The sequence below is a fragment of the Littorina saxatilis genome, linkage group LG7 (genome assembly GCF_037325665.1).
Source record: "Littorina saxatilis isolate snail1 linkage group LG7, US_GU_Lsax_2.0, whole genome shotgun sequence".
NCBI lineage: Eukaryota > Metazoa > Mollusca > Gastropoda > Littorinimorpha > Littorinidae > Littorina > Littorina saxatilis.
In genome coordinates, this window is record NC_090251.1 from 14,629,967 (window position 1) to 14,639,985 (window position 10,019).

Below are 10,019 nucleotides of genomic sequence, written 5' to 3' on the forward strand. Positions count from 1 at the left end.
TGTTTTTACAGATTGCATCTCCTTAAGACTACAGTGTCAATCTACATTACACACACATACACACACACAGATACACCGAATCAATTCAACGATGTCTCTGTACGTGCGCATCTGGCTTGTGCATATAAATAATTTTACTAAAGGCCCGGCAGGAGTATATAAGGAGCCTGACCTTATCGGTTGGCAAATCATTTCAAGCCTCTTGCAGGCAACGAACAAACACTGCTTCTACATTTTTGTAAATATCTCATTCTCAGTAAGAATGTTTTGACCATGTCAGATTTTTTAGTACACCCTGCTAGTTTTCACAGTCGCCACCCTATGCGCTATATCAGGTTAATTCTTCACAATAAAGAAGATATATATGACCCTCCACCACGGAATGAGTCGGATGTCACCTTGCGCGGGTCTGCGCTAGACCTTATACGTCCGGGGGTTGTTAGGTGAGGGTCATCTTAGTGACAGGCTTATAACTCAAACAATTTTTGCTCTTTTCTAAAATGGTTTTCACCTAAACCCTTTAAGAAAATGTAAAAATATAAAATATATTTGCAACTAATGTTTTCAATGGGGACCTAGTTCAAAGAAAAGGGGCGGAGTCAACACCCTGTGACGTCACAATATACAGCCTGTTCCAAAAGAAACGCAACCAACCTGTTTCCAAAATCAAAGTGCAAAATTTATTTCGCAAATAATATTTCATGAAGTTACATATTTCATTTTTGGTACATTTCCAAATCACAACATGTGGAACAAAACAGGTTTAACAATAAATGTGGAAAACAATGACAACTGAAGCACAATTTATGTCCCTTTTCTGATGCAGCTGTCTTTTCTGCGTTTGATAACGGATGTGTCCTCCACCAGCGTTTCTTTTGCAAATAATATTTCATGAAGTTACATATTTCATTTTTGGTACATTATTTTCCAAATCACAACATGTGGAACAAAACAGGTTTAACAATAAAAGTGGAAAACAATGACAATTGAAGCACAATTTATGTCCCTTTTCTGACGCAGCTGTCTTTTCTGCGTTTAATAACGGATGTGTCCTCCACCAGCTATTTTCTACTGTATTGCCAGCTCAGTTGAAACTTGAGTTGTCCCTATGTCGTCACGTATGTAACTTCATGAAATATTATTTGCTAAATAAATTTTGCACTTTGATTTTGCAAACAGGTTGGTTGCGTTTCTTTTGGAACAGGCTGTATATCACGTGTACCAAAAATTGTGTTTAATGCTTCTTATTTTTGACTAAATATATATATGCAACTTTCATAATTCTGCTTCATTTAAAGCAACAAACACTTTGCCTTTAACAAAATTAAGAAAAAGAGACAAACAAGAAAGCAAAGAAACATTGATGCAGTCAACTTTTTATACATTGTACCGATTTTTCTTCCTTAAACAAGAAAATCATATTTTAAAATTTTTTTTACAAGACTTTTGTGTCTAGGCCGGTTCATTTTGCACGTGAGTACAGTATTGTTTGGTCTTTTCATAGCTAAAGTTCACCGTTGCTAACCCAGGGATAGCATTGACGCATGACTGATGCATATTTAACACATGAATTTGAAAACCCACTGACTACATACTTTCATTCTATCCAAATAGTACACTGAAAATTTTAGTCTGCATACTTTCATTCCGTCATTTCCTCAATATAGTGCAGTGACAGTTTTACTTTTACTCTATGTACTTTTGTTCCATCCTTGCACGACAGCGACAATGTTACTCTGTACTATTCCTTCTGAAACAAACGAGGACGGCCACCAGCATGTTTGTCGGGCCGGTATGCATGTCTTGACTTCATGTGCTTCACCAAACTGCTGCGACTCTTGTACGTGTTGCTACACTTAGTGCAAGAATACATCCTGAGGTCGGAGTGTATGAGGGCATGGTTTTTCATGTTGGAGAAACGAAGAAACTTCTTGCCGCAGTGATGGCATGAGTATTTCTTCAAACCGGCATGGCAAGCCTTGTGCAGGTACAAGGCTGGGGGAGAACTGAATCCCTTGTGGCAAATCGAGCACTTGTAGGGTTTGCTGTTAAAATGAAAGCTGTTCTGATGGTAAACAAGATATCCGTGCCTAAGAAAGACCCGCCCGCAAAATTCGCAGGTAAACTGCCTTTCACCTGTGTGCAAATTCATGTGGCTATCATACGAATGTTTGTTCTTTAGCTTACACTGACAGATAGGGCATTCCTTTGGCTGGCAGAAGGTCCCAGAGAGAGAATCTGCTGAACTGAAACAAGTTGCACGCTTATGGGCAAGGAGGCTGCGAGAGTTTTTATATATGGATCCACAAGTTTCACACTGGAAAGGTGCCTCAGATTCAGAACGGATATTTCTTGGAAGCCGTACTTTATGGACTATTCTTTCATGATCACGGAGGCCACGAAGTGATATGTACCTGCCCTTACAAATATCACATTGGAAAGGATGCGTTTGCTCATTTTTATCTGCTTTCAGGATCCTTTCTGCCCGCCTTCTTTCGTGAGAAACCTTCACATGAGTACTGAGGTCGCGAGGGCGTTTAAAACTAGCCTTACAAATAATGCATTGATAAGGTCTTTCATCTGAAAAGATCTTTCCCTCATGAACATGTTTTTTGTGTTTTTTTACGTGATAAGCCACCTTAAAGTCAGCCCCACAAATGTCACATCGGAAAGGTCTGTCTGCATTGATTTTGTCAGCCGCGACTTCTCCCGACTCTCTCAAAGATGGTTCGATGATAGTATTTTGTTCTAGCTCTTCTTGGTCTGCTTCAAGACAACTGCCAATGTCTTTTTCAGTATTTCCGTCTAATTCTTCAAATGTATCTGGCGTTTCTACATTACTGCTTAAGACAGTCACCCTAGGCTCAAAATGGGAGTGCAAAGGATTCACCCCCTCACGACGACACCCACTTGTTGTAGTTTTAGTTGTAGAGCGGCGTGCTGCCTTTTTGCGACCTTTGCAAGATTCTGCAGTACTGACCGATGCATGAACCTGATACACTGTGTGAATTTTAATATGCGCTGTCAGCTCTGGATTGCTGTCATAGCTGACTTTGCAGTAACCACACTGGTACGGCTTAGTGAGGGAATGCATGTGCACATGGTTAACCAGCTCAATGTTGACACTGAACATGACACAGCACAGTCCGCACTGGTAAGGTTTCTGCTCCTTCTCCACATGCACAATAGTGATGATTGACCGATTTTGGGATGAAGAGGCAGTGAAGATGGAAGGCTCTTTGTGTGAGGGAGTCGTGACCCCACGCTGCTGACCCTGTGAGGGAGTCGTGACCCCGCTCTGCTGACCCTGTGAAGGAGTCGTAATTCTGCTCTGCTGACCCTGTGAGGGAGTCGTGATGCCACTCTGCTGTGAGGGAGCCATGACCCCGCACTGCTGACCCTGTGAGGGAGTCGTGACCCTGCTCTGCTGACCCTGTGAGGGAGTGGGAGTCGTGACGCCACTCTGCTGACCCTGTGAGGGAGTCGTGACCCCGCTCTGCTGACCCTGTGAGGGAGTCGTGACGCCACTCTGCTGACACTGTGAGTGTGAGGGAGTCGCGACCCTGCTCTGCTGACCCTGTGAGGGAGTCATGACCCCACTCTGCTGACCATGTGAGGGAGTCGTGACCCTGCTCGGCTGACCCTGTGAGGGAGTCGTGACCCCGCTTTGCTGACCCTCTGAGGGAGTCATGACCCCACTCTGCTGACCCTGTGAGGGAGTTGTGGCCCCAGTCTTTTGACCCTGTGACGGAGTCGTGACCACGGTTTGCAGACTTTGACCTGTTCCAGGAGAAGAAGATGTAGTCCTGACCAGTGCCATTGTCCTCACCCTGAAAGTGAAACAGAAGTCAGCATCAAAATGAGGGCCTACACACATGAAAAAAGGAAATAGTACACAAGGAAAAGTATTAGAATTTAGAACTACTGAAAAAATCAAATGTAAATAATACTGAAGAACTAAAAACTCCAGGACATGACGTATGTCAGTATGAGACTATAAGTATAAGCCAACCCCCAATCCTGTAAAATTAAAAGAGCAGATTATTTTTCAGGACACTTTACAGTTTGTGCAAAGAAAATCTGCATGTCGGTTTAATCCATGTCGGTAGCTGTTGCCTTGCATGAATACATGCGCAAAAAATAGTGTATGCATTAAATTAATTCAGATACTACTTATGTGTGCGTGTAAAGGTTAAAAATAAAATCCTGTTCAGGAATGAGATGGTTAATGTATATATATATATATATATATATATATATATATATTGTAACGAAATGACGAAAGCGGATTGTTCTCACTGATTGTTGTTGTGTGTGAAAATGTTATGATGACGATGAACAAAAACGGACACAAATTGTTGCAGATTTCAAGATTCAGATTTAATCATCTGAATATGTCAATGTATCGTATCTCAATGCATCATTCGTTCACATATAAAATATGAATGACATATAATAACTCTGGCAATAATTCAGCCAGAAAACATCTATTGAACAGCTCCATGGTTGACTGCTAAAACTTCTTCTTTTCCTGATTTCTTCCGTAGACCCCAATTTCTCCTTTCCCTGATTTCTCCCGTAGACCCCGATTTCTCCTGTAGACTCGAACTAGAAAAAGACCAGCATCTTAGAACCCCGATTTCTCCTGTAGACTAGCCCCGTCCCGTCTCGAAGAAGCTCCGTCTTCGCAGCGTAGAACAACAGCAACCCATAGCATAGCCTTAGTCTCTTGGAACCCGACAAAGATATGAACATTCGCCTTTTTCCCGTCTCGAAGAAGTAGCGTCTAGAACAACCCCGATTTCTCCTGTTCCTTCTCTATTTTAGTATTTATCCCCTTCCTTGTTTGTTTACCTGTTACCGCTAGCTACCACTAACGTTTCGATCGTCTATAACGATCTCCCCTGTTTGTCTACGTTACTCCGATACCTGTCCTAACAACATACACAACATACCTTGCTTCTGCGTGCTCTTCTGTTTGTCTCGTACCTCTAGCAACGAACCGACACTCTCGATCGTCTTAGAGTCAAGGCGATCGAAGGTGTTTGTTTACGTTTCTCTAGGTAACCTCTAACAACGCTCAAACAATTCATCTTACCTAACTAAATCTCTATTTTACTTTCACTCAATCATTATCCTATCAATGATGAATTAATTCTAAAATGCATAACCATATTTACATGCACATTTCATAACACTACATTCCTCTATCGTTCTTCTTCGATGAGATCTCGAATAACACGTCATCCAAAATGGCGTCATCGAAGAGAAGATTATGTTCCATTGTGTTCGTATCATAATAACGCGATCGATACGAACACCATTTCGAATAAAAACTACATGAACTGGTCAACAAAAGTATCCTGCTACGAACTGTGCAGTGGTTTTCTGGTGAGTACATTCTAACACAGTTAATATCATGACATTTGTCCACAAGTCTTCCAGTCTTTCACGTGTGTCAACGAAGAACACTTTTAGATCTGTATCACATATTTCTCAGTACAAAAGTTAGATCCGCAAATGTTCAGGTTAAAGTTTCTGAATAATACTAATATATATATCACGAAAGCTATGTTTCTTTTGTTCGCCAAGGGGTGGGTCAGGGGCAGCAACTCCTTTGGCAGTTTGCGTCACAGAGATGATCTCAATAAACACATGCCACTAATATATATACATGTACATCTACACGAACTTTTGAAAACTAAAAACCTCAAAAAAAGAAAACGTGGCGTTCCAGACGAACAAATAATGGCTGAGCTGGAATACGTTTTTAAGCTTCACCGTGCATCCTGGGTTGTGGACAAGCCAAAGCCTCACAAAATAGTCTATATCTCTAAAAATATTGGGAGTTCTTAATTATGACTTCATGTAATCCTCAAACACCATAGAATCTTCCTATAGACGAATCTTTAAAGGATTATCTTTGTAAACAAACAAATAAACATTGGCAACATTTGAACTACACAGTCCGGATGTTGTGGGTCGTGGACAACCCATATGTAGTTAAAAGAGGCATTTTACGGTGTTTATCCCTATTCGGCTGGCGTGGGTCATGTACGACCCATACTCTGCAAAGAGTTGATCCCTATTCGGATGACCAGGGTTGTGTACGACCCATACTTTTTACATTGAATTGTGGTTTGTGGTGTTGATCTTTCAGTTTGATACCGAATGACTAAATGTTTTGATATCACTTCACGCGACAAGTTTTATCTTCAAATCCATAATCCGGGCGGGGATATAGCTCAGTTGGTAGCGCGCTGGATTTGTATTCAGTTGGCCGCTGTCAGCGTGAGTTCGATCCCAGGTTCGGCGGAAATTTATTTCAGAGTCAACTTTGTGGGCAGACTCTCTTCGGTGTCCCCCCGTGTACACTACATTGGGTGTGCACGTTAAAGATCCCACGATTGACAAAAGGGTCTTTCCTGGCAAAATTGCTTTGGCACAGTTAATAATTGTCTACCTATACCCGTGTGACTTGGAATAATAGGCCGTGAAAGGTAAATATGCGCCGAAATGGCTGCAATTACTGGCCGTATAAAATTTCATCTCACACGGCATCACTGCTGAGCGCCTAGAACTGTACCCACGGAATATGCGCGATATAAGCCTCATTGATTGATTGATTGATTATAATATCTACACTCTCTTTTCCTAACCCTATCATTAATTTTAATTTACATTTTTTCTCCTCATTCATTCTTCTAATTTCCTTATCCATAATTCATAATCAAAACTATATATCTAATTAGAGTTCCATACTTATAAAACCTGATACACAGTTTTGCAATAATAATAAAAACATTAACATAATCAACAGCTTCATGTAAATAATCAAAACTACGTATCATACAAAATAAACAATTATACACATTAATATTAATTTTTACGTCATACTTAAAGGCACAGTAACCATCACAGATACTGTCAGGCTTTTACACACAGTACAAACACCCTTCCATTTGAACGCTCACCAAACGGGAACATCCTAGCTGTGCCTTACAAAAAGAGCGAGCAATTTTCAAAAAATTAATTTTGCGGAGAGAGTGTCAGAGACAATCGGACCGTGGTGTGTTTTGGTGCAAGACCTAACTTTTAAAATCTAAATAATAAATTGACAGCTTGTTACACAAACATTCTTAAATCATAAAAGAATTCTTTTTTCATCAAGACAAGATCAGTACAATTCGAAGTTTTGAAAGTTTGAAAAAAGAAAAGCCCGGAAGCAGGGTCACGCAAGGTCGTGGTTCTCGTAGCAGACGACGATTTATACCTATCGCCAGTTCCTCTAAACAGTCAAAAGCCATCGCAAGAGTTCTTGTGAACCACAGCCGTTTGTTTCGTGCATAGTCAGAGGTTACTTAGTAACGTACTATTGCAGATAAGCTCACAGCAAGTCGCATTCAAATTACTAACTGACGACTACATTCACGATGGCTCAGGGGTAAGATAAACCACGCAAAAATAAATTCTTTTAATTGCTCGCTCTTTACGGAGGGCACCTAGGATGAGCCCGTTTGGTGAGCGTTCAAATGGAAGGGTGTTTATACTGTGTGTAAAAGCCTGACAGTATCTGTGATGGTTTACGGGAGGCTTACTGTGCCTTTAACAAACACTTTCTCCTCAACATATTTCCGAATATTTGAAATCCTTTTACAAAAAAAAAGAAAAAGGTTCATATAATCTATTTTACCAACACAATACGTACAAAACTACAATCCACACTATGCAAAATACCCATTTTAAATAACAAAATATTTGTGGAGTATTTATTTTCCAATGCAACAATCTTAATCTTATTTCTTTTATTAAATCGGTAACTATTGTCCAATATGTTTATGTACCAATTCAAAACCAAATTTATGTTTCCAAAATCTTATTGCAATCGGTTCTACATTTTTAATTAAAACTTTACGAATCTGTCTTGGTTTTAGTAACACATCAGTATCTAAAATACTTACATTTCAAATTATTATTCCATCTCTTGTTCTATTAGTATTAACCTTCGCCGGTCGTCGTGGGTCCGTATGGACCCAGAAGGGTGTTTAATTGCAAATATCTCTTAAACCAGTTGGAGATTTTTAATGAGCTTTTAAGAATGCCTCGGACACCTAAAAAGCTCTTGTGTCCTAAAAGATCATTACATTTCAGCGAGAAGTAATTAAAAAAACAACGGTCAAATTTAGACTACACACGGAAGACATTGTGGGGCCGTGCGGACCCATGTTTTTCAAACTGAAGGAACTTACATAAAAACTAGGGAGAGAAGTCACAATCCTTCAGGTATTGGCTCTAAACATCATTTTCTACGATCTGTTTAATTTTGGAGTTAATAAGCAAGTCGCGTGGAGCAAAATTAATACATAACAATTTGGGTCCACACGGCCCCACGACGTCTACAGAAGGGTATTCACGTTTTTCCTGTTTTCAGAAGCTTTAGTCCGAACGGTAATAATTAGATTAATAATTTAATTTAATTACTTCTCGCGGAAATTTAACCACGGCCGGCGTCTACGGAAGGGGATGCACGTTTTAGCTTCTTTGGAAAGCATGGGTCTACGGAAGGGTATGCATATTTTTACATTTAGTCAAGTTATGACTAAATGTTTTAACATCGAGGGGGGAATCGAGACGAGGGTCGTGGTGAATGTGTGTGTGTGTGCGTGTAGAGCGATTCAGACCAAACTACTGGACTGATCTTTATGAAATTTGACATGAGAGTTCCTGGGTATGATATCCTCAGACGTTTTTTTCATTTTTTTGATAAATGTCTTTGATGACGTCATATCCGGCTTTTCGTGAAAGTTGAGGCAGCACTGTCACGCTCTCATTTTTCAACCAAATTGGTTGAAATTTTGGTCAAGTAATCTCCGACGAAGCCCGGACTTCGGTATTGCATTTCAGCTTGGTGGCTTAAAAATTAATTAATGACTTTGGTCATTAAAAATCTGACAAGAAGAGCAAACGCTCGATCGAGTCACTTTCGCAGTTCTGAATATTATATGAGGCATCAGATGGACAGGAAGAAATTGCTATTCACAACACAATGAGTCACGTTCACATAAAATTTGAGCCCGGTCACTTTTATAGTTTCCGAGAAAAGCCCAACGTTAAGTTGTGTGTTGCCGAACAGAAAAGGCTAGTTATCTCCCTTGTTTTTCTGATAACGTTCGTAAAAGGCTACAGATGTAAATACTTTGATGTAAAGAATAATCCTACAAAGTTTCAATCACATCCGATGAACTTTGTCAAAGATATAAAATGTCTAATTTTTCCTTTGACGCTGACCTGTGACCTTGAAAAAGGTCAAAGGTCAACGAAACCATCGTTAAAGTGTAGAGGTCATTGGAGGTCACGACTAAACAAAATATGAGCCCGATCGCTTTGATAGTTTCCGAGAAAAGTCCAACGTTAAGGTGGTGTCTACGGACGGCCGGCCGGACGGACGGCCGGCCGGACAGACTAACACTGACCGATTACATAGTCACTTTTTCTCAAGTGACTCAAAAATTGTAATAAAATTTTTTTTTATATAAAACGATCCAAATTTACGTTCATCTTATTCTCCATCATTTGCTGATTCCAAAAACATATAAATATGTTATATTCGGATTAAAAACAAGCTCTGAAAATTAAATATATAAAAATTATTATCAAAATAAAATTTTCCAAATCAATTTAAAAACACTTTCATCTTATTCCTTGTCGGTTCCTGATTCCAAAAACATATAGATATGATATGTTTGGATTAAAAACACGCTCAGAAAGTTAAAACGAAGAGAGGTACAGAAAAGCGTGCTATCCTTCCCAGCGCAACTATACTACCCCGCTCTTCTTGTCAATAGACCCTATCGGTATTCCAAGCTCTCGTGATCTCTCGCAAACTTCAGAGCATAGCAAAGCATGCGGTACAGCGATCTCGTGCGAGCTGCACAACCCAAAGTTCGAAGTTCTCGCGATGTTCAAAGCATAACAAAGAGCGTGTCTCGCGAGAGCTGCTCAGATACCGTAAAGGTCTA